The sequence below is a fragment of the Poecilia formosa genome, unplaced genomic scaffold, assembly GCF_000485575.1.
Source record: "Poecilia formosa unplaced genomic scaffold, Poecilia_formosa-5.1.2 Scaffold423, whole genome shotgun sequence".
Taxonomy (NCBI): domain Eukaryota; kingdom Metazoa; phylum Chordata; class Actinopteri; order Cyprinodontiformes; family Poeciliidae; genus Poecilia; species Poecilia formosa.
In genome coordinates, this window is record NW_006800362.1 from 173869 (window position 1) to 200107 (window position 26239).

General features: G+C 38.2%; 1 protein-coding gene across 1 annotated transcript in view; it reads left to right on the forward strand.

The window, feature by feature from the left end:
• The window catches only part of LOC103155363 (protein diaphanous homolog 2-like), a gene marked incomplete at its 5' end in the record, with an annotated part of 266071 nt that overhangs the window by 172738 nt on the left and 67094 nt on the right, over window positions 1-26239 (forward strand). The window lies entirely within an intron of this gene.

Sequence of the window (26239 nt, forward strand, 5' to 3'; positions counted from 1 at the left end):
ATTTGTCTCAATAAAACAGAAAACACTCCGATGTTCATTTCTCTCTGTTTGGAGCAGTTAGCTTGCTGTGAATATCTCAGGGTCAGCCCTTTTCTTTGCTTATCCCTGCACGTTTTTAATATATTACATATGAATGGAAATTAGGCTCTTAAATATTAACGACGAGTAATTAGTTTATTGTAGGAGGTTATATTATGTGTGTGTGGGCGCCCATCTGTGTGAGAATGAGGGAGTGTATGTTAGAGAGAAATTTCCTCTCTTTCCCACTTCATATTGCTTCGCTGCGATGTCCCACTGATTTTAATCTTCTCTTCTCAGATGAGAGCCATTCCGGCTATCGCGGTGCACTTTAACTTTAGCCCTCTGAATATTAGCTGTCTTTGATACCTGCCGCTTTCAGCCTCCCAACACTACACCCTGCTAACTTTTATGTCTCTTCAGGTACGGTGTAATATTCATGAAATCTGTCTCTTAAAAAAATAAATATTGCCTGTGAAACTAAATATTTTGTTTTGATACTTAATGTCTGCTCCCTTTGGCTTTGCAAAGCAGAAAATGGAGACATGCCAGTTTCTCTTTAATATTTCTGTAATTGTTTTAGTCCTCTTATGAGCTAAGGTACTTTTTTTCTAAGATTACATTTTGTCTTTCCTTTTTACCCATTTACAGTCATTTTTTATAAAAAAAAACAACAAAAAAACAATTTGACATTCTTATAGCTGTTGGAAGCGATTCTGATTCATGATAAATAAGAATACAGGAACCACATTGACAATGTATTTTTTTCCATCCCTTTGCTGTAAAACACTGTGTGCTAAAAAGACTGAAAATGGTAACATTGTTGACATTTTAAACATTCTTCAGTGTGGTATGCCGTGATTAGCGTGGTTAGTTTTCTGTGTGTCTTCCTTCAAATATAGATCCCAGTGGCGACCACATTTCCACTAATCTGCTAATACTGTAATAGCAGAGCACATTTTTCATTTAGCACTTTGGCGTTTGCTAACTTTGAAAAATGTAGCTCACTTAGCTTTACTTAAATTAACTACTTGGCTCTTTTGTAATCTTTCATTTGAATAAAGTTTGACTGTCAAACTGATTAGTTTTGATAAGTTTTGCTTATCAACTGTTAAGAATTATTCAATTAGTTAGATGCTTATATTCATGCTCTTATTTTGAAGTGGGTAAAAACACAGCAGTTCCATTTCCTGCCTTCACTTTCAGTACACTACATTCATTCTGTTGCTAGAATGCATCGCCGTACAATAACAGCCTGTTGTTCCTCTGATTTCCAGCATGTTTCTGATCGAAGCCCTGCTGTGTTTAGGCAAAATCAGCAACAGAGTTAGCAAAACTCCACACGTATAAAACTGAAACCATGAGTGAAAGGTCTGTGTCAGAGGATCACTTCCTGAAAAGCACCAATGCAGGTTGATGTGCAACAACAAATTAGATCTTGTGGAGGCTGATATAACACGTTATGTTATTGACACATGGTGGGTATCAACATGGTTGGAAAAAAAGCACTTTAGCTTCCTCTAAATACCATGTTGTTGTCAGACTTTAGGATTAGTGCTCTAAGGTTACTGAAACTTCATCACTAATTAAATCCTCACAATCACTCCTCCAAATTCAGCATGCTTCATGACAGAGGTTGAACCACAAAAGTGAAAACTTAGCATCTGTACTCTTCTATACTTCCTCTGCTGAAATTCTCTCTCTCTCTCTCCCTCTCTCTCTCTCTCTCTCTCTCTCTCTCTCTCACTCACCTTTAATAAACAGCAGAATATCTCTACATATTGTAGAAATTACCTTTTTCTTTCCTGTTTGTTTATTTTAACCTCTGACTGATTCTGAAAATTGATAACTTCAGTCAGCAGCAGGTTCCACAATGAACAGTGTTGTCAAGGCATACTGGTAGAAAATGAATAAACTTTCCTCCTGAAAGGTTGATTTTAAGTATTTTAAATGTTGTGAACTGTCTGGAAGCCTACAAAACTATGACTTCATCTTGGCTTTCCCTTACTGTTGAAATGCATTTTACGAAACTTATTATTCTGGCATCCAACTTTTAAAAATCCTTTTAGGTAATTCTAACTGACCTAAATCATAAAAAAGTCTGACCTATTTGTCAGACAGTGAGGTTAAAAAGAGGTTATGTGTCTGTTTATACAGTGTATATGAATATCTAGTTTGAATTGCAATGCTAAAGTTCCCCTTTTTTCAAATTTATGCCTAGTTTTAATAATAAGCAATGTTGGCTGTCTTCTACCTCTATTAACATTCCCTGACATTTACTGATGCAACTTTATGTCTCAGATAATACATTTCCATTGCCCTAATAAATAAGAATCTGTATCAGTGTAATACCACCGTAATATATTCAACAAAAAAATGTTTACCTTCAAGCATTTCTCTTTGCTTGCCCTCGTAGTGCATCATTTTGTGCGTCATCCACAGACAGTGTATATGAGCCTGCCTAATTGAGTGATGGGATGCTTATTAACAATAGGTCTTGCCTTTAAGACGAGGACAATTTCAACACCGTCACTGGAGCTTTTCGCATGAAAAAGCCCCAATGGAGCTTCATTAAATAAGCCCCCTGATTCCAGGCAGCAGAATATGGAGTGCATATCTAATCCAAGCTCAGAAATAAGAGAACAAGAGCGGAGAGTTTTATAGGGAATGCTTGATGTGTAATGGCTCACTTTTCTCTTCATGGATGGCTTGCTACGTTTCATTGGACATTTTAAATGCTATAAGGAGGGAATTAAAAAGTTTTGTCACTTTAGAGTGTTGTGGCACTTTTGTTCGTTTATTAATTTCTTAAAAAGTTAGTATTGATAAAAATTGCCTAAAGTATTAAAATGGTTTTCATAAGAAAATGTATCTTAGAGAAATGGGGTCGATCGCGATTGTTCCACCTAAGCAGTTGGTCGTCTTCTTTCTTTTACAGGAGTGCAGAAGATTTGTTTTTCAAGCCATTACAAATCAACCACATGCTGCATTTTTTATGTCACTTTAAGCAAGATCGAACTGAAACTCTGCTGGTTTCGTCGTCTAACTCCGATCTCCAGAAGCGCTTTTTATTTGACTCCATGTCGACTCGTGATTTGCACACTGATCAAAAAGGTGCCCACAAGTCCCCTTTTCTCTGCTGGCTAGCTCTGTGCCTGACAGTGCACAGTTGCAGGCTGAGTTGGTTACATGGCATTAAGTTTAATTTGTCTTTGAGCTTCCGTGGTGGAATTGGTTTGTGGTCTTTAAATAGGCCGGGGGGGTTGACATTCCCACAGCCGGACAGGAAGTGAGCAGAGAAAAAGAGCAGCACGGAGGGGGAAGAGAGGACCTGTGATGGCACTTGGAGGATGGGTAAACAACCTGAATTCTTTGTGTTCAAGATGGTGCCTCCGTGAATATAAATAATCAAGACCTCTCGCACTACTGCGAGGTAAATTACTGCGCAGACGAGAGAGCTTGAGAAGTAAGTTAGACAGAGCTGTCTGATTACAGGTGGAGCTCCACAGTCGCCTTAAACCAAAACAGAAAAAAAAACAAAATGCAAAAAAAACAAAACAAAACAAAAAAAAAAAAAAAAAACACTACGAAGCAGTGTCACTCCAAGGGAATTGTCCAAAAACCAGACTGCTGGAGTTTGGCTCTAGATGAGCTTGGTGACAGCTGGACATTGCTTTCGTCCATATTGAATTTAGCTTAAAAGTGTTGCTGTTGCTATAGAGAGAACTCTTTTATTTTATGGTAATATGCAATCATCACCTTGGAATAAGTTTTTAAATATTTTAGTATTTTGGCGAGTTCACTCTTGTAACGGTTAAGAAATAGTATTTTTCATTTGCCCATGTGAAAAACAATAATTTTGTATATATTCTGTTCTGTTTTTTTCATTCTGATCAACTACAACTGGTAATCAAAACATGCCTAATATTCCTTGCTTTACAAGTAAAACAAACAAAAGACAACTGAAGAATTACAGTAGAGTAGCTGTAATTGAAGCTTTAAACTTAATTGCCCAGATATGGTACTTTGTTATTAAACACTTTATTAGGATAAAACACTACAGCCTAGGACGTTGTACAGTAAATTTAAGAATATAAGCGATATAGATACAGTGGATGAACGTATAGAGATTAAACTGTTGATGGGTTGTGAATTTTAGTTGGAGTTGTAGCAGCAGGGGGGAAACTATTCAGAATCTCCCCATTTAAAAAATGTTTTTCAAACTTGTTTTTCCCTCGTTATCATGTTTTAGTAAACACATGTACATGGTTGGAACTATGCAGAAACATGAATAAATTCTGCACAGCATGACGCTTCGGTGCTACTACAGTCAGCCATCAGAAATAGTAAAACTGTGTGTACTTGGCTGGGGTTGCACTGCTATTGCACTTTTGCTCCACCTACACACACAAGTGAAAGGAAAGTATATCAGTAACACTTCAGGATGGAAGCGGGGTCATGGGAATTAAGCGTTTGCTTTTACAACATATACGGGTATATCCCAGCATGTAACATCAAATCAAGTGCATTAAAGTGCAACACCGGCTCAGTTAACATTAAAATCCAGAGTGGGCGTGCAGACAGCTGAACAATGTATTCCAGAAGGTGTTTCATCATCTCCGCATTATACCCAGACCCCTGACCTCTGGTGCTCTCTGCTATAGAAGGGCTGACTGATGTTGAACTTGTGTATAAGTGTTTGGCTCCATAGAGAGTACAGGTCCACGCAAGCCTGGAAACGGCTTAAATAAGAAACCAGAGGTTTTGAAGACTTGACAAGATTAGTTTGAGTTTGGGGATTTGCATTAAGGTGCTTTTGCTCTCCTGGCCTCTCTCTTTAACTTTTCCACTCTATCCCAATCCAAGCTACGACTGAGGCAAAGCAGCTTATTAACCTTCATGAGGCCACAGGCATCCCCAGGATAGAAAGACGTCACAGACTCGCCGTGTAAGATAAATTAACCTTCGAGGATTGATACAGCTTGATTTTAATTTTAATTACACTAAGTGGAGGAATTCATTAAATATTTTATATCTGAAGCAAAGAAAATGTGCCGTTTTATATTACAATTTTTTTAATCAAATTGAGCTGTACTGAAATGGAGAGTTAAGCTTGTGATGAAGTTTTCTACAAGTCACTTCAGACTTGAGTTTTAAAATATGTTCTACTTTAAATATCCTGTAAATATCTTACTTGCCTTTAATGTGGAGGGGGACTGATTTGATGGCTAAATTATGAAGCGTCACAATCCCTAAGATGTTTCAGCATCTCTGCAACCTCTGGTTTATCCAGCATTTGCTTAGAAATGTTTCTCAGCTTTTTCACACAGGCTTGAGATGTTATGTCAATGTCAGGGGGGGATAATCTTTTCTCATTAAATATTTAACCATCATAGCAATCATTAGTATCTTCACACCACAAACAGCAGCTCAATGACTCACTGAGACACATGACAAATTAGCATGTTGGTAATTAGCATATCATTCAACATACATTGTTGATGCCTTTTTGGTCCAACCTATACGACTAAGCATGATGTTAACATTAAACCAATACGAAGCAAATAGTAAATGCATTTCTCAATGGCTGCTAAAATGAATTAGAAAAAGATTGAATGGGGGTATTATGCAAAATTATTTTTTCGGCTGTTTATCATGCTTTAATGCAATTCTCCCATCAAACACACATCCTGAGTGTTGCTTTGATTCATTCATTCACGTCTGAGGAATCCATGAATCTTCTGTGCCAGACATTCGGGGGTGTCTTGATGCTGCTTACTCGTACAAAGTGCCGCCTATTTACCCAAAAAGCGACCTTGGAGTTTCAGGGGAGTGTCAGAAAGAGCAGGACGTTCCTAGATTTACCATAGACTCACCTGGACAGTCATTCCCATTGCGATTAGTTCCTACAATACGGCCCAGGAAATGACCTGAACTTGTAGATTTTCGCCAGCTTATCTATCCTGAGTAAGCCGGGACAAATTCTTTGCAAGGAAGCAGCATTTATGTGTTACAGACCTGCTACAACTGCATCTATAATTGAACGTGTGAAAGCCCCTGCAATGTAATTAGATGCCCTGCTGTTTAGTGAAGGCAAAGGAAAGACACAGATATACACAAGGTGCACATCGGTCACCTTGTAGGCTATTACTCTGCCCCTGACGCTGGTGGTCCACCTTCCAGAAGGGCGGAAAGAAAATTCCTCTTTTTAAACTCCCCGAAGTTAAAACGGAAGAGACAGATACCTGCAGTTGTTGTTAATGATCCTGAGGCCTTTTTCTTTTGTTTCTTTCTTTTGTTGTGTGTTTTAATGACTTACTGAGTAGCGGACCTTAATGAGCACTGATGTCAGGCAGGAACGAGGGCACAGGAAAATTCTCTGACGTTAATTGTTGTGCGCGTTTGCAGGATTGCAGTTTGCCTCACTCTTCTAATATTCTCCAAGCGCAGTCACAGCGGTGAAAGGAAAATGCCTGTGCAGGGATGTGATGAGCCGCTGGTGTGTTGGTTGACTGAGCAGGACACGCCGGCCACTCCAGCCCAGGAGTCTCTCCACACATCTGAGTGCCGAGTTTGCTCATTAAGCGAGTGGGATACTGTTTGACCCCAAAGCAAGTCCAGAATGACCTGACTCTCTGTGAATGCTTCATTAGCTTCGCTTCTCCCATATTGGACTGTCTCACTTAATCTGTGCTGCCCATTTTGCACGTGAATTGTGTACGTATTGTGTGTCCTGATGCGTGTACATATTTGTATGTGTGTTAATTAGGGCTCCTGGTGGTGTGTAATTAACACAGTAACAAATGTCCCCAAAGGGTAAGATTAACGTTGAACACATTAGACACAATGGCGCTCGGGAGAGACTTTTTTTTTGTTTTGGCAATTAAATGTTTTGTGTGTGTGTCTGTGTAAGTGAGACCATAACTCGTGTTGGCATAACTGTATTGCAGCCATCTCCGTCTCTCAGACAGATACACACATGAACACGCTCGCACACAAAGCCAGCTGTCCCTCTGGATTTGCGGGCTCTTCACTCGCAGGCTGGCAGGATTCTGTCTGCATCCTTTTTCCCCGACTGCCTCCTCCACACAACCTGGTCCAACAAAGATAAACACATGCTGGGTAGATTATTAGAAAAGTAGCAACGGCCCCACAGCGGAGCAGCTAGTGTGCCATTGTTCTACAATCGTGGTGGTATGTTGTAGAATCCAATGCAGTTCCCCTCGGGGTGTTCTTATACATACTTAGACACAGGTGGGTGCTGATACCAGCATGAAAGCTATAACAGACGCCGGTGACATTTCATTGTCTGGAAAAGCTCTGAACACACTGTTTTCACTAATGGCACATTACTGGTTGTTTTTGACTCTTTAGTAGCTTAAAAAGTAGGAGTAGGAACCAGAGTTGTTTACAGTTTAATGATTCAGATGTGGACTAAAGAATAAGCACCATTTTCTCAGTCTGATCATTCTGACAGCTCATTCATCACTACCCATATGCATACTGTAATTATATATGCACTTAGAATATTGTAGCTGAAGTCTGTTTTTCGTAAAACTTTGACCTGTTGGTGCCAGTTTTTCTTTGAATACAATGATGTAGGAAGATATATGAGAAAGAATTGGTTCTGGCCTTGTAGCTTTGAGTTCACACATATAAGGAAGCAGTCACTGAAAAACGGGGTTTCAGTTATTTTTTAAAACATAGAGAAAATAAATATGGACTTTTTAGCATTTTATGCTAGCAGTTAGCCTGGTTAAAACGGCTAACATTGCTAAGAGATTTCTAAAAGGCTCCAAACACTGACAAATGATCTGTTTTCATGTCAGACAGCAGCTAAAATAAAAAAGGATCCTTAGTGCACTCATTTTAGGCTTCCTGTTATCTGCTGAAAGTCTTGCTCTCTCTCACTCTTTCACTGCCTGAAAAAAATATTAATATAATAATAGAATAAAATATTTTCCTTTCTAAATAACGTCTAGCTTTCCTGTTCTTCCTCTGGCTTTATTTTTGAAGTACTTTACTGACATTAATAACAGAACCTTTTTCATCTAGGTTCAGTATCCAGATCTTTTGAAAGTCTTGCTCTCTCTCACTCTCTCACAACTTGAATGACCTTAAAATGTCTCAAAATATAAAAGAAAATAGATTGCTTTTTCCCTGACTTCATTTCAAACACCCCACTGATTCTGAAATTGCAAGCTTTGATTCTTCTTCAGTCGGTAACAAGAATCTACACCAAAAACGGCGCGGTCATCACGGCATGCTAGCACATTCGTATGATGCATTCACAGATCAGAAAATGTTCTGATTTCAAACTGCTGCCAATCAGGTCAGATGAAGCTGAAAACCGTCCAATTTGGGGTTTTGTCTTTGCATTCTCCAGCGTTAAAGCATATATTTGTAAGTCCTTGTTGGCACTGTTGGGTACATGCGTTAAAATATTCAACACTCTGTCATAACTGAAGAGTTTTCCCTGCTGTCTGGTGTTTGTACGCATGAGCATACCGGCATGAGCTGTAAGTACAGTTCAGTGTGCAGTGAACAGTAAAAATGCCTTTACATTGCGCTGTGTGACTGAAGGTGTCTGTTATTCACGAGTGACACGAGGGAAAGTGAAGATGAAGGTTACAAGCGTACATGCTCAATCACTTGTCATGAGAAAACATGGAGCCTTCCTTGTTTACTCTACTGGCTCAACTTATGGATTTCTGTTTTCCTCACTCTCAATGTCTACTGACTTCTATATGGTACTGTGTTAATCATACACATAAGGATGGTTCTGAACAGGGTTAGGAAATGGGTTCTGTGCAAACATTTCATGCAGTGGTTCAAATATGAATAAATGGACGGTGTACAGTTTTGTCTTTTCTGACATGTTTTGGTGTCTGAAATGCTGACGTGGACACATGCACACTGGCCTTGACAGGCCGTCTATGCCGTATTATTGCTCTGTCGGTCGCAATTAAGAAAAACATGCTGTCAAACCAACAACAGACGTAGCTTTTTTTTTTTTTGTGCTGAGTTTTTCTGCCTTGAATGTCAGTGTCCTCCAGCACTAAGATAATAAGGCTCCAATTAATGTGACACATTCCCAGCAGAAAACATGAATAGCTTGTTGCAGCACGACAATTCAAGGTGTCTGGGGCAGTCAGTTGCAGATCAGAGCTGAGGAGTAAAGTTATAAAGCAGTTTCACAGCAGACATCGCTAAACAAACACTTCCACTTGCTCGTCTGAGCTAGAAGTCGCATGTAAGGATGTTTTCTTTCTTTCTCTGGTAAAAAGACATTATCAAAGAGAAAAATCCTGATTAGTACGATTGAAGTTAAGTTATGAAGTTAAGAAATGGCAAAGTCGTGTCTAAAAACAGAATGAGAGCAAACTACTGGGATGACATTATAAAAACAGATTCATATTCACTCATTACACTTGTAATTGAATTAAGACATTAGCAATATCCGATAATGGCTAGCACTATTTATTGATAGTTGTTTTTTGATTGATTATTGTTTTCCCCTAATATCCACTGTCTCAATTCAAAGTTGATCAGAAAAAATGTATAAAATCAAAACTGACTTTGAATTTATGATTGAGAAAATTCACAGGAAGTTATTTTAAAAATTAGATCTCCTGTTTCATTAGGTAGGTTTCAGCTGCTAATATTTATTTTTGATAGTTCACCGAGTTTTATTAGTCTAGAAACTTTGTGTTCATTGTATCTATTTATTTTGAACATTAAAAAAAGCATAAAAACAGACACGTGAACAAGGAATGCAAAAGACATATTTTTATTTTGAACTGCTGTAGGTACATTTAAACAGTGGCTAAATAGTTATAATGCATATAGAGTTAAGTATCTTTTTGTTTCAGATTTTTTTTTTTTTTAATGCAGACACATAAACATTTCATTTACTAATTGGTCTCTTTAAAAGCAGTCCAGCCTGATGTGGTGTGATTCTGGACTATTCCCTGTCAGTAGGGGGCGCTGTGATACTGGCCATAAAGTGAAGCTACTCACAGGCATGAGTCTGTCGGCAGTTGGAGGGAAATAAATACACTTTCCCTCCCAGTCTCATTGGGATTTTGTAAATCATAGCTTTACCTATAACCAACATAACACATCTACCCTCACAATTTCGTCAGATAAAAACCCAATAGCTTCTGCAGATTGTGCACAATTTGACATCGTGCTCCGACTGCGTCTATATGAAGTAATTTTCAAAAATGATGCTCGAGTATTAAGTTTCTCATGTTTCTTTTCTTTTGAAGTGAATGTGTATTTGATACCATACTCAACCTGTGCTGCATTTCTGTTTCTTTCTCCCACCCAGTCAGGCTGCGTAGGGACTAGTTGAATCTTTTCTTCCAGGAGCCTCCGTCTGCATGGCCATGAGTTCAGCGCTATGTGTCATTGAGAAGATGAAATGTGTTTGGCAAAGGGATGTTCGCTCCTTTGCTTTATGTGTGGAGACAGCTTAGAAAAACAGTTAGCTGCAGGATAGCTGAACTGTCCCTTAAAATGTAGTGCTTGTGTCTTAAAACAGTGAAGGGTTATGTGATACATGGAGCTAGGTTAAGGAAACTGTGTTTTCAGAAACAGGAACACCCTTTTATGGCTGCACAAGATTTATTATTATTATCTCTCCAGAGAACACTGTATTTCCTCATGCTCCTTACAGTCAGGCAGGCACGTAATAAGCCAACACACATTTCTCCTCACGGTGTAATTGCCCTAATTTTTTTCTTTAAATAATGCAGCGTGCACCGTGCTCTCATGATCATTTTGTAGTGTTGTTTTTTTTTGTTTTTTTTTTTTTTTTTTCTCAATTTAAATTCATGTTTTATGGCTATGAGGTAATATTTACTCATGGCAACAGATTAGTCTTTATTCAGCATTGGCATTTTACTATGAAGAACGGGGATGCTGATATTTATATTGTTGCCAGTGGTAGTGTGTGACGTATTCACTTCTGCAGAAACAGATCTGGAAACAACCCAATCCATAAAAGTTGAAGTAACAGAAATCCTTATCAGACTGCCCATGCGTTTAATTCAGTCAGCCCTGAGCTAAGCAGCTCAAACAGTGGCGCGTTGCTCATCATAGATCTTATTGTTTCCTCTGTAGCTATTGCTGAACCTTAGCAATAGGAGTGCACTGATGTCTGCAGCAAATGAGTCGAGACAATATTTTTAACACAATTTAAAGCTTTGCAAATATTGAAACTTAGGAACAAGCCTTGCTGGGGGCCTTTTATCGATTCAGAAAGTGTAGATTGTAAGCTTTGTAATGATGTCAAACACATGGAAATAAAAAAAAAATGAAGCTACGTCTATTGGAATTATAACAATCTCCAAATATTTAGGAACAGCCCTTAAAGTTTTAGAAAAAAATGTTCCCAAACCTGATCAGCTACCTTTGTGTCTTAGGGTTAGGGTTACACTGAATGAGCTATGTTTCCAAGCCAGCCTTGGGATATATTTTCATTTTGTATTGTATTTATTAACTTTTTATATAAATATCAGCTCAATGTCAGTTAGGACTCTTTACCCAGTCCTGTTGTCCTAGGTAAAGAGTAAAGAGTTGTTCACAATCGGATTATTTCTGAATGTCCCTTCACTTCCTCGCGCTCTGACCCTGGATTGAGATAGTAATAAATACAACATGCTAGACAATGTTTTCTTTCAGTCCGAACAAAGCCTGCCATAAAATATTTTATCTTAGGTGTTACAGCTGCAAGATGCAGTTAGTCAGCGTGGTGCGTACCACTGCTCGCTGCCTCCTCACCGTCATATTCCACTCAGCACCGCCGCTGCAGTTCAGCTGTTCCTTCTCTGCTTCTGCTCTAGCAACTTGTTTCGTGTTCAGCCGTAATGCGTCACTTAGAATAAAGGTTTCAAAAATGAGAAAATGTCCTAAAGAACCTATTTATGTAGATTTAGTTCATATTTATAATCTGTTGTAGAGGTGGTCCTAATGCCAAATATGAACCCCAAGGTCAAACAACCAAACGTTCTGTGGAGTTTCCAGATAAAAGGCAGAGGGAATCTTTCTTTAACTCGCAATTAAATTTACAACCTTATGAGTTCTTACATGCTTATTTTATGGAAAAGGTGTGCTCTGACAGTGGACCATGTTCATCAAAGAGTTCTGAAAAGGTAATGTGATTTTCCAGATTTTCCTTTTTTTCTAAAAAGCCTTCGTCAAAGAAAGACATAAGATCAGATGTAAAATTGCTCTGTCTGCCTTTAAAATAGAAAATATTGACAGTTCTTGACATGTTGAAAATGGGATTTCATTGCTTCCTTAATTGGACATTCAATACTGCACACTGCAATACAATTACAATTCAGTGACATGCATCATGTGACCCAATTTACATGACTGGGAACAATCTTTTATCCACGATCAATATTTTGCCTTTGCTTGTCTGCCCTGCATTTGAGATATTGTAAATATGCTATGCCAGATCTCCCTTTCAATCGAATATCAGTTCTCGCATGTTCATGAATGATTGTTACACCTCAGTTTTTAAAAACGGCGGTGTTATAAGTTAACTGCACTTTGCTTATTGACTTTTGCAAGCTGCACATATTGAAACCGTTTTAGAAATCCTCTGTTAAATGGTGCAGGTTGCGTTATGGCAACAATTAAAACCAGACCAAATCCGAGTGCCTCCAGCGGCAATGTATTCACAATATGCACAAAAACCTTAAACTGTTTCTATCCCCATGTCATTGTTTTATTTCTCTGTTCAACAATTTGATCAGGATCATTTACCTTTTTTGTAATTTAACCAAAAAAAAAAATGTTGGTAAAATTGCTTATTCTAAGTGCTCTGAGGGGTCTGTTTGAACATTTTGCGTTTCACAGTCATAAACTTTTATACAGGTTCAGGATGTGAGAAAAACACTGTAGTAGATGTTGTGGGACGACATAAAAGATTTTTTTTTTTTCAACAAGACTTCTAAAGAGCCAGGGACATGAAACAAACTGAGTGAGGGGTTTGATTTATTTATTTATTTATTTATTTTTTCCAGTTTTGAATGCTTTAATTACCTTTGCAAAGTTTTGACAATTTGCAGTTGGTAATTATGGGTTATAGCTAATGAAAACCAAAAATTGGTACTTAGAAAATTTGAATAATATCAAAATATAAAGGAATTTTAACACAAATGTTAGCCTGAGGTTGCTAAGGGCTTCTTTTGCAGGAATTACTACATCGGTGCGGTGTGACTTATCCTGTAAAGTGTATTGGTACTTCTACTTCTATTCGTGCATGGTGCCAATAACTGACAGAGTGTCTTCACTATTATTGTGTAGGCCATAACATACCTTTCAAGATATAAAATCACAAACAGTTCTTAAAATAATCTTCATTCATTCTTGTAAAAATCCCACCTTAAACATAAAAAAGATTTGTTTTAGCCCAATCATTTAGACACAATCCTGCGGAAGGGGATTAGGACCACTGGAAAAAAAAAATAAATAAATAAATAAAAAAAAAATATATATATATATATATAATACACATCATATTTCAATCTCAAATTTCAGACTGTAACTTCAGACCTTTATTGTCTTAAAATTCAGAAGAAACCAGGAAATATGTCTTTAATATCTGAATCCAGACTATAATCTCAGAACGCTGACATTTTGAACTGTAAAATTCTTTAATCTTAGAATTCAGATTTTAATCTCAAAATTCTGACTTTTTTTCTTAGAACTTCAGGAGTCAGAATCCTAAGATTAAAGTCAGGAACAACTTACACAGTCACCGTCCCAGCCTTCATAACCAGTTGCCATTACCACGGGTTCCTGAGATGTGAAGTGTGGATCATATTTACTGTATGGTTACCAAGGTTACTGCAGGGATTTCCAATTAAGATGCAATCTGTTATCTGTTTAGAGGACTAATAAGCACAACAAAGCCACATAGGGGACCCCCTGGAATTCATATCAGACCACTCGAAATAACCATCAAGCCCTCCTATCTGATGCACTGCCAATACCTGCTCACTTTCCCAATTAAAACCCCAGGCAGCTTGTCGTGCAGTTAATAAGGAATGTGTGAGGGCTACTGTCATTGTGGCATGTAATGGGTTGATGCCAGCTAAGTGTGTGGCCTTGGAGCATTTCATTTTATCTCTCGCCCTTTTTTCTTAAAAAGAAGGAAAATAAAATAGTGTGTGTGTGTGTTCGACTTTACACAAATGTAGCTACATGCGACACTACGAGGTGCCGCTGAGGGTCAAAGCTGATGTGTTCTTCTGTGATAATTAGGGCTGTGCTGTACCCAATCAGGTGCACAAACTACCAGTGAGAGCACAGCATTGATGACCTTCATTACTTGATAGAGCCAATTAGGACATGAAAAAGAAGAAAAAGAAGTGTGAAACAGTTTTGGAACTAAAATGCAAGCTGAAGGAGACAAGGCTACGTGTTTTTGTTTTTTTTCCCCCCTCACTCTTTCCTGTAATATTTTCCTTTTAGCCTTTTCAGGCCTTTTGACTGAATGTGGCTAAAGCCTTCAAACACAGTGCTTTGATACGGTGTCTGTGTTGATGTGGGCGGATGGAAGCAGCCCAGTTTTCCTGCAATAAATGAGATCTTTTTAAAACTTTAAATGTTTTATTATTGGAGCCATGTGAGGAAGACTTTCTTTTTTTTTTCTTTCCTTTTTTGAACCACTGCAAACATTTTTAGGGAAAAGACGTTTGTAGACATATGAGCTGAAGAAGATTCACCCTATTGTTACAAGTCTACTCAAGGCCAGTGGGTGTGAATCACGTCTCATTTTAACAACGTCTTCTGGGTTTGATTCCTTTACAGATTCAACAAACACAGAAACCCTGCAACTCCTTGAGGTACCGTGCTTTGAAAAAGTATTTACCCCCCTTACTGATCTATCCTATTTTTGCTTCTCCCCACACACTCAGTTAATCAAAAATAAACTTAAAATCAAACAAAGATGGTCTGAGTAAATACTATATGCAGCTTTCAAAGTTATCCAAACCAACCTGACCTTATGTGAAAATGTAATCGCCCCTTTAACTAAATTATTGTGTGTTCCACTCTTGCTGCCAACAAATTCTTTCAAGAGTTTGTGATGAGATGTAATGAGTCATTTGCATGAGCAGCTTTGGTCCCCTTTGCTCTTAGCACGAATGAGCTGTTTGATATCATCTCATGTTTAAATTCGGGCTTTGACTAGGTCGCTCATGGACCTGCTGTACACCATGTGTTCTTCAGTTGAAAAAGATGGTCTGATATTTTCAATGGAACCACCATGCTTAGCTTGTCAGTGTGATGATGTTTTCCTGAAATATACATGTAGATTTACACCAGGCATAAGTCGACCCATACTGTTCAAAAGGTTCCTCTTTTGTTGCATCAGTGCATATAATATTTTCCAAAATGTCTTTGAGATTATTGAGACGATTTTTGGCAAGTGTCACACAGGCCTTCATGTTCTTTTTGGTCCGCAGTGGTTTTAGCCTTGGATCTTTCCCATGGAGGTCAGTTTCTTTTATGTTGTTGAATCCTGAATACTGATTTTAACTGAGGAAAGTGAGGTCTGCAGTGGGTCCTCCTGGATGAGCCAACGGTGCCCTCCTGGAGTCATTTTGGTAAACCAGCCACTTCTAGAAATATTCATTGCAGGTTTTTGTTCTCTCCATTTGTGGATTAAGCTCTAATCGTGGCTCTGTGGAGTCCTAATGTCCAGAAATTACTTTTTAATCATTTCTATAAACCTCTGTAATTCGGGGCCAGAAGTTATCCTTTAGCCTACTTCATGCTGTCAGAATTTCTCAGGCAATAATCAGGGCTAAATGCAACTTGTGAAGTTACACCAAAATAATATGGTAATAAGGTATAGTAATAAGTTATAATTTATTTCACAAGGTTGGCAATTATGGTTTTTTGGTTTAAGTAGCATTTAATAAACACACTTTCTCTTGAAACTCGCTCAAGTTCCCTTTTGAAACGACAACAAAACAAACACAGAACCAGTGAAATTGCAAAGGGGGAAATACTTTTTCAAAGCTCTATACATGCACTCATTATTGGTTACACAAACACACACACACACACGCACACACACACACACACAGAGAGAGACGACAGACTCCATCTTCCAGACAAGAGATGCTGGTCCCAGATAGTTCCAAGGGAGGGTAGTTTAATTAGGCTCCGACAGCACCCGCTGAGAATTGCTCCTGAATCTGACACTGTTTTTCAAATGTCACCGTCAAGTGCTTTTCTCAGAATGAAATGTGAGTCATTATTCAGATCGTGTCACGCTCATCGTGTGTTTTTCTTTTTTTTCCCCCTTTTTATTTCTGGTCTTTGGTTTCCATGTACTAGGATTGTAATTAACTGATTTATTAACCACGTTCCACATGATGGATGTAATACGATGTTGAATTAAAAAAAAAAAAAACTCTTGAATTACCTGTCAGCAAGAAACTTGACAGCCAGAGAACAAAACCCCAAAAGCAAACATTTCACAGAGCAACAAAGAGATGAGACCCGAACAATAACCAGGGCAATTTGTTCTTATTTTTGTAAACGTGAATCAGACAACTGTCAACCCAGATGCATTTTGGGTAGTGGCTGTATTCTGTGACAACATAATACCACTGAGCCCTGGCATAAGAGTTGTTTTCAATGTTTTGTTCAGGATTGGCAAACAAACGGCAAACTATTCTGGTTTTATAAAGGAAAACATGTTTGTTTTTTAAAAATATACTTTTTGACAAAGTCGACTAGACTTCATGACACATGTCTCCCTTTCTTGCAACGAGCTTTACCCTCCATTTTCTTGGTTACCACAGTGACGAGTGTGATGACAGTGACAGAAACAGGCCATCCACTCGAGGCGCATGTTGCTGCTGTTGAGGGAATTCGAGTCTGTAAAGTCTATACAACTAGTCTGTACTTTGCACAATGATGTTATTACGTTAACTTATGAACACGAAGGGCTCCGCCTAAACATTCAATGTCACAAGCCGCAACTGAGAGCCGGTTGAAGTGCCTATACTTTTAAGAGCCTCTTGACTGGATTCAGCAACAATGGCACTTTTCTTTTTACATTTCTAACCTCCTCTGCAAAGAAGGAGCTGTTGTTGGTTTAGAGTGTGCATTTGTCTGTATTTGTTTACATTATTTGTGAAAATATTAGTGATTTGCAATCAAATTATGTTTTTGTCACGTCCTGGATACTCATATTCAGGTTTTGTGCAGGTGTGTTGCCTCAGATGTGTCGTTTCCTACTAGAGATTTACTCACATACACTGGAATCTAAAGTAACTAGTCATATTTATGAAATCCTGGTACGGTGGTAATGTGATTACCTTTAATATAGTGTTCAGTCCTTAAGCCATTTTGAACAGTGTTTTTTTTTTTTCTTTTTTTTTTTTTTTGCTAAACCAATTTCTTTGGCAGTTTGTTGAATTAAATTATATTTTTTGAGCTATACATTTTTTTTAGGTCCACTAAGTATAGTGTTTTACCTTTGAGTCAACCCAATTACGCTGCCTTATTCTACAGTGAAGTAATTAGATTTTCTTTCTGAATCTTGTTAAAAGTTTTTTTGATGTAAATTCGTTATACATCTACCTTGTTTAAAGGAAAATTACTGATTTTATTTGCCAGCTTAAAATTTACCTTTACCTTCTTTGTTTTCCTTATAATAATGCATTATTTTTCCAAAGTAAATTATAGTCTTCATCACATTTTGGAGGCAGTTCTATATCTTTGACATTCTGTGCATTCAGACTTTGTTTGCTAATAGTTGGGTGAACTTTCACACCAACTATTCCAGCACTGAAACACAAAACATCTGAGAATGCTTTGGGAACATGTTGATGATTGAAAAGTAAGTGAAAAGGGAGGTAAATGTTGGAATACTGCCACAGAGAGATATTCAGTAAATAATATTCCAATGTCATGTTTTTCTTTTTTTAGTGCAGCTACATCTTAGAACCCCAGGAAGATGTTTTTTTTGTTTGTTTGTTTTTAAAGATGCATGTTTTAATTTGACCAAATGTATGAGTTTCTAGCGAATCTACAAACACATTCAGACAGAGAAATTGGTGTATCTGTTCTCTGGTTGTATTTCAGTAGAAACAAGTTTGTATTTCTAACTGTCTCTCTGAGAGTAGTTCTGATTCTCCTTAGTGTTTCTGGTGCAGTTTATTGTTGGGATTTCTGGGGATATTGAAGGTATATAAATCTGGTTTAAGAGCAGAGACTGAATTTAATGATGCCAAGAAGTAATGTTAACCAGTGGTGGAGTATGAATGCCTCCTCTCCACTGTCTGCAGGCCAAATTAGACTTTCTTATAGTAGCCATTGTAAATATCTCACAGGAAAAGCACAGTGGGCTTTCCGCACTCATTTGAATTGTTCCCGTTGCACCTCCATGGCAAAGCTGAGGACTTTGTTGAAATTTTAATGTATCTTTGACCCAGATTTGATGTGCGTGCTGGCGTTTCTGATGTGCGTCAGTCTTACAGTCGAAGAAACGCACTTGCCATTGATGGAGCTTTTGCAGAAATGTAGCGCTGGCAAGAATTCCTCTTATTCCGCCTCGTCTGCATGAGACTGTACTCACTGCTAAAAGGAGATGATGAACTTGGGGAAGAAAGAGACCCCACTGATTAATGCGTGTGTGGCTGCACCTTCAAAAAATTCAGTCCTGTGCATAATAATTTGCTCCTCACTTATGCATTTATGAAAAGAATCCCCCACCGTTCCTGCCGACTGCAAAAGCTACTTCAGCTAAAGAAGCAGGAGGCTGAAAAGTCAGTCGCACAGAGGAGGGGAAAGAAAAATAAAAAATCGAGAGCTCATCACTGACAATCCTGCCATCTCTCGGTGTATGCACTGACAGGGTAAGATGTGAATTACAGCTATCTTCGTTTCATTTTGGCAGTTTGGTGTTTTCCCCGAGCCACTTTGTTTTGTTGCCATCCTGAGCAAAAAAACATCTCTTTAGCAAAGCGACGCCTGTTCTAAGAGCGAAAGAATGAAGAGCCCAATCTAGTGTAATCATCCCTCCTCCCCAAAAGAAGAAAAAAAAAAAAATCTATGCCTGCCCACGCTCCTCCCACCAGGATTTAGATAGTTAAAACTGAGGGTGTTTTGAGCTCCCTCTATAACACCTCAGCTCTCACCTGAATAAGTCACATTTAGCCGCATCTTCTCCCAGTAATTAATGTTTTCATATTTCATTTCCCACTTTCAAGTTCAAGTGAAAGCGCCTTCCCTCGATTGTCAGACAACATGTCAAAGGTTACAATCTTTCTGTAACAATCCAACCCACCAATTAATTAGTGCAGCTTCCTGTTGCATGGTGAATGTGGACCCTTGAGTGGAACTTGGAATAGATTTAAATCAGCAATGGAGAGCCAGGGGAGGATTCCTCTTCGGGTGATTAAAAGTAACCTTTAGAACTATGTAGGAGCTGTTTGCTATGCCCTTTCTTTCCCTGCAAATGCCATTTTAGGACTCTGGTCTAATGATGCAAGAATAGTTTCAAGGCAATTACAGTCCCTCCAAATTGATCCCAAAGCATTGAACTTATGAGTAGGGGAAATAACGCAGCAGAGAGGGAGTACAAAAGTAGATTGTGATTTAACTTGCAGGTATGCAGGAAGTTATTAACAGGCCTGAATAATATATAGTTGTGTGATATAAAGATTAATAGCCCCACACTTACTTTGGACAGATTTTGGAGCACCAACTGTGGTATGCTTTTAAAAATGTGTCTATGGTAGCATTTATTGCATGCCGGCAACAGTAGGGTGCATCGACTGTGCTGGCAGGCATGCAAAAAGCATGTCAGCCCTCCCCTGTCCTCCTATTAGTGTCGATAGGCTATCTCCTGTGGTTGCCTCCAGGTATGGAAGCAGCAGGGGATGCAGCAGTCAGTGGGAGCCTTGTTTTGCTGCGGCACTTGTCCTTGTAACCGAGGGAATTGTGTGAAGCCCTGCCAATCACTTCATTGCAGTCACAACAGCAGCTGCCCACTTTGTTTTGCTCCAGTGTGAAAACGAACAAAAAGAAACGCACTTTGAGACTTGAACCAAGAAGAGAAATGGCACAGATACGTGCATATGTATGCAAATGTGCACAGCAATGAGGAGAAAAGCTTAGAAACTGACAGGTAGCTTGTCATGCGTACATTTTTTTTTTCTTGGTTACAAGAAATTGAACAAACTGTCCTCTGCTGAATTCAATTAGTGAGTTTTATTCAGAAAATTGATTACCTGAGACATTAGTTTTTAGTTGTTTAACTTATAAAAAGACAATCACCCATTTCCCACCAGTGAAAAAGACAAAACTCATTGTTACATATTTCAAAATAGGGAGGTATAATTGTGAATTTGCCAACTATATAAAGTCAGTGATGCTTCTTTTCAATTTTATAAAACAAATGCTCTTGTTGATGTAGATACTTGCCAGAAAAAGAGACCTTGAACCGGAATGGTTTGTGTTTGTGAACAGATGGTTGTAACATCATCTGCCTGTAAAATATAGAGGGGAGTGTAAAATATAGTAATATTCAATAAATTAGAATATTATTGAGACATTCTTTTATTTCAGTAACTCCGTTATGGATGTTTTCAACCATTTATTTCTGCTAAATGTGATGATTTTCCTTACATAGATAAAAACGCTTACCATAAAAAAATATATTAGCACACCACTAAAATGCACTAAGACAACAGAAATGTTGTCTTAATGAAATGTATGTGTAATACCCTCCTCAAGGTTATTTTCAAGAAGATTTTTTATTCTGATAAATAAATGCCTGTCTTAATTTATTAAATATGAGTGTATTGGCTTAAAAATATATAAACACATAGTTAATGTTTTCTTTTTATTACGTTCTGTACATCTTTTACTTTTCTGCCATTTACACTTTTTATTAATTTGCGGTGAAACGAGTTTCTTGCTAAACATTCTTTGAAAAAACAGTCCACATTCTTAGAGAAAAGTCAGAATACTTTTATTAAAGTCAGTTTTTTTGTTGTTTTCTTTAGTTGTCTTTTTAACGGTGGGCCTAATCTTCTTCCATAAATCTGCCATTGTTCATTGTTCTGCCATGTACATCTTTTATTCATTTGTGCTGAAGCAGATTATTTGCCAATTTCCACAGTGTGCATCGGTGAAAATGATGACAGCGCTGACAGAGCGAATAAATTCTTAGATTAAACTCAGAATTCAGAGAAAAAGTCATAATTCTGGTATTAACGTTGGATTTTTTATTTTATTTTTTTATCAGTGGGCCTAATCCTTTCACGTACATCCCTCATTGTTCTGCCATTCACATATTTTAATCAGTCGTAGTGTAACAGATTCTTTTCTAATCTCCAGCCTGAGCATTGCTGAAAATGATGACAGCGCTTTCTCTGTCGAGCGACTAAAGTCGAGCCAAATGGAAGGACTGAATTAAACGGAAAAAAATTTACAAGAAGTATCTGCAAAAATGTGAAGTTCTTTCTGGGAAAGAGAGAGGACTGAGTTCATTCCTCCTCCCCCTACCTTAGGGAGTCCTAAGGCTCATAATCACAGTGCAGCATGAGTAGGCAGATGGCCTCTAGTTTTCCTGTGACCTCACCAGATCTTCTGCATCAACTGTCTCTGTATTCAGCGTAAGAGCCAGAAGAAGGTTTTTGACACAGTGCTCTTGGATCAGCTTTTACCGTGAGCTTGAAATTGGGGCTTTGCCGTTAAGGAGAGTAATTTCCAGGCTTCACATCCTACTCAAATCTATCGGGCTGTCCTACAAGTGAAGTTGGAAAGTGGGGGCGATGAAGAGCAGGTGTACGGTGATTGGGATCAGTGTAGCAGAAAGCTGTGGGATTCCAGGGACCGGGCCTGACAGTTTCAGTGTACTCCTCTCTTCTTGACTCCCTTCTAGACCCTAGCTGAGTCCATCTGTCTGGGTGACGCTGCACACACAGACACTGTAAATGCCTGTAAAATGCAGAGCTGGACTGTGAGACCGCAATCAAGGAAGCCACTTTTCTTTAGAAAAGTTAAATATACATAGAAACGTAGAGCAATGACGTGCGTGACACTGATTGAACGTTACTATCTGTGCAGAAAATCATTGAATTGTGAACGGAAAAAGGGCCTTTACTAGTTTCCTCCTTTTACTTGCTGCTTTTTAGTAAAGTAGCTATTTTTCACACAATTTTGAGTAGTAAACATTATTGCTGCTCCTACATGTTCCCCCTCCTAATTATGAAGAAACTTGGGAAACTACAAGTTATTTGTGAAATATTGGATCTAATTGGTCTTCAATATGTAAACTAATGATCACAAATGACTCAAAGGGTTGCAGTTGTAAACCAAGCTTTGTCATGCTGTACATAAATCAGACTGATGAGGAAACGTTTGTGCAACTTTCTAAAATAATTTAAGGCAGAGAAGATTTTAAATCAACTTTTTTTCTGGCAGCAGGACGTTTTGGGAAAAAAAATAAACACTGTCTCAGATTTCAACTTTTACCATTTTTAACCGATTTTAGATTAACTGATTTGACGTCAGTGCAATCTGACTTACTGAACATTAGTGATTACCATTAATGTGTCAGAGTAAAGTAACTGAAAGTTTCATATATATAATATATATATATATAAAGATTAAATTATTACCAATTTGTTTCCAGAAAAAGATATCACAATCCATTCAAAGCGCAGAAATACTTAAACTACTGTAAGTTACGTTCACTGTAAATACTGTAAATTCACATTTACTTAACCTGTTGTTCACAGGTTGTCATTCACAATGTCAGGGGTGTCAAACTCCAGTCCTCAAGCGCCGTTGTCCTGCAGTGTTTAGATGTGCCACAGGTAAAAAACAGTGGAATGAAATGGCTTAATTACCTCCTCCCTGTGTAGATTGGTTCTCCTGAGCCTTGCTAATGACCTAATTATTCTTTTCAGGTGTGGTGCAGCAGAGGCACATCTAAAAGTTGCAGGACAGCGGCCCTTGAGGACTGGAGTTTGACACCCCTGTCACGAGAGGACCCAAGTTTGGGTCCTCTCGTGAATGACAGGTTAATCAAGGACAACACAGTTAACAATGTTTGGAATGACAAAAATAAAACTGTCGATTTGTACGAAAGTTTTAGGGCAACACTTCTATGAAGAGTTGTAAATGTCATAATGAGGAGCATTGTTGTGACGATGTGCTGCAGGCGGATTGTCAGAAAGAACAGAAGGTTCTTAAAGAGACAGAGACCCAATTTGAAGGCGTCGAGTTTGTTTTAAGTTATATTTCAATTAAAATCAGTCAAATTTTATTTGTATAGCACATTTCAGCAGCAAAAACAAAAACACAGAGTCATTATTTGATATATACAGAACAGCCGAAGACAATACAGTCACTTTATTGTGTAATAAAGTGACTGTATGTGCCTGGAAAACACATCATAAACAAACCTTCTTCCTTCTCTGTGCAACTGTGATCTGGTTGTCAAAGTCCAGTCAGCTTAAGGTTTGAAGTTAAAGTAAGAAGATGTTTTAAGAACTTTTTTCACAGTCCAGATTTTGCCACCTTTTTTCTGCANTAATTACCTCCTCCCTGTGTAGATTGGTTCTCCTGAGCCTTGCTAATGACCTAATTATTCTTTTCAGGTGTGGTGCAGCAGAGGCACATCTAAAAGTTGCAGGACAGAGGCCCTTGAGGACTGGAGTTTGACACCCCTGTCACGAGAGGACCCAAGTTTGGGTCCTCTCGTGAATGACAGGTTAATCAAGGACAACACAGTTAATGTTTGGAATGACAAAAATAAAACTGTCGATTTCTACGAAAGTTTTAGGGCAACACTTCTATGAAGAGTTGTAAATGTTGTAATGAGGAGCATTGTTGTGACAATGTGCTGCAGGCGGATTGTCAGAAAGAACAGAAGGTTCTTAAAGAGACAGAGACCCAATTTGAAGGCGTCGAGTTTCTTTTAAGTTATATTTCAATTAAAATCAATCAAATTTTATTTGTATAGCACATTTCAGCAGCAAGGCATTTCAAAATGCTTTACATCATTAAAAACAAAAACACAGAGTCATTATATACAGAACAGCCGAAGATAATACAGTTATTTTATTGTGTAATAAAATGACTGTATGTGCTTGGAAAACACATAATAAACAAACCTTCTTCCTTCTGAGTGCAACTGTGATCTGGCTGTCAAAGTCCAGTCAGCTTAAGGTTTGAAGTTAAAGTAAGAAGATGTTTTAAGAACTTTTTTCACAGTCCAGATTTTGCCACCTTTTTTCTCCAACTTCCGCATTACTAAAGTTCATTAACTTCCAAGCACATGAGTAAAGTTGCTTTTGCTTTAAGCACAGCTGCACACAAGTATAAGCTGTGTCATGTAATTATTTATAGTGTCTATGTTTTATTTAACTTTTAATGAGGAAATTGGAATCTTAGCGGTTGTCACTTAGAAGCTCCATCTGCTGTGTTTGCAGCAGAATTTAAAGCGGCAACATTTCCAAACTGCTTTCAAGTAAATTCTTCCCTAATTGTCATTTCAGGAAATGTTGAAGGAATGTTGATTAATTTTGAACTTTCAAAAAAGTCCTCCAGACAACATTACATACTGGAGCAACATGCTCGAAATCCTACAGCATGTGCTAAATCATTCCACAATCCATAAATTGCTGCATATTCGCTCTGCATCCCTCTGCGTTTTAGATGTTAAATCTATGGCAAGCATGTTTTCAACTTGAACCAACTATAAAGTGTTTTCATTTGTAATCCTTGGTTAAAAGCTGCTGGAAACTCATTTGTTTGCAGTTTATAAATAAAAAATTAAAAAGATGCTTAGTTTGCAAAATTTCAAGAAGTAACGTGAAACTCAATTACTGCAGCCGCTCGTGTGGTTGATCAATCAGATGCAGCTCCTCTGAAGGTATGCGGTTTTGTTTTCATGTGCCTGCCAGGACGTGGGGTTTCACGTACGTGGATCGTTGCACAGAAAAATATGCAGACCTCCAGAACTTGTACTCGCATCTTTTGCTTAACATCACAAGGAGTTGTTGATTAAACCCACTTTTGAAATTCACATTTCATCTCAGATGAGGCAGCACTCTTTGATTAGAAGCACCCCTCTGCTACATTTCATGGATATGCGGAAATTTCCCTTTATGAAAAACTCTGCCCCTCCTATTTGGTGTACATTGCTATCTATTTGGCTGGGAATGTTTTCTTGGCTGAACCTTGTGACACTCAGTGAGATTCTGTTTGCCTCTCTGCTCATGGGAAACTTTTTTTTTTTTTTTTGCCTTCATCTGTTGGTTAAGGGCAGCAGGGTGGATCCGGGCTGTTTCTGAGCCTCCCAGCACATCATATGCCCCAGAAAGTTCCAGTCTTATCTCTATTCCCTATCTAAACTCCTGCATGCACAGTTCACACACACACACACACACACATGCCGTTCTCCCAGGAACCTTCCTCTACCATTCTACCATCTCCTCCCAGTTTAATCATCTGGGAAAATATTTATTCATGCTCTGTCATTATTACCTCCCTTGGATGTGTTGATGAGGTTGTCTTTTATCTGCACTTTCTCTCCGAGTCGTCTCCCCTCAATGTGAACTATATGGTTTGAACAAGCAGATTCATGCTAGAGTGGAAGTCTGTGGTTGCTGCAATAGTGACATGATTTTCATTGTTCAAGCTACCAATTCCACTAAAGCCAACACTGTTTGGTATCAATGCTGACTTTTACTGTGGAAGTGTTTGCACCTACAGGGTGGAAAAATGTCTTGGAATAAAAATAACATGGGGCTCCATTACTTTTCAGTGATCCTTGTTCATTATTGCTGTGGACCTCTGTCTCTTTGCTCTTCAGTATTCAGACATTTTTCCTTTTGTCTAACTTGACTCCAAATGTTTTGCGGAAAATTTGTCCATTTGCGGATTTTTTTAAATTTTTTATTGCATATATAAAATGTTTGAAAGAAAGTGCAGCTTGGGAAGCTGAAACGCCTCGGCTCAATGCTACTTGGCATGATATTGACTGGCGTTTGCAAACCAGCCAATCCAAGAGCGACATGCATTTTCAGTAATTTAGACTTTATTTTGTTGTTGTGACCTTGTAGATTTTCACCAAGACGTGGTGTTTTTGACCTTGAATGTTGATGCTCAAGTGAAAGATCTGTGAAACAGAGATTGTGTTGTTTTCTGCTACTTCCTG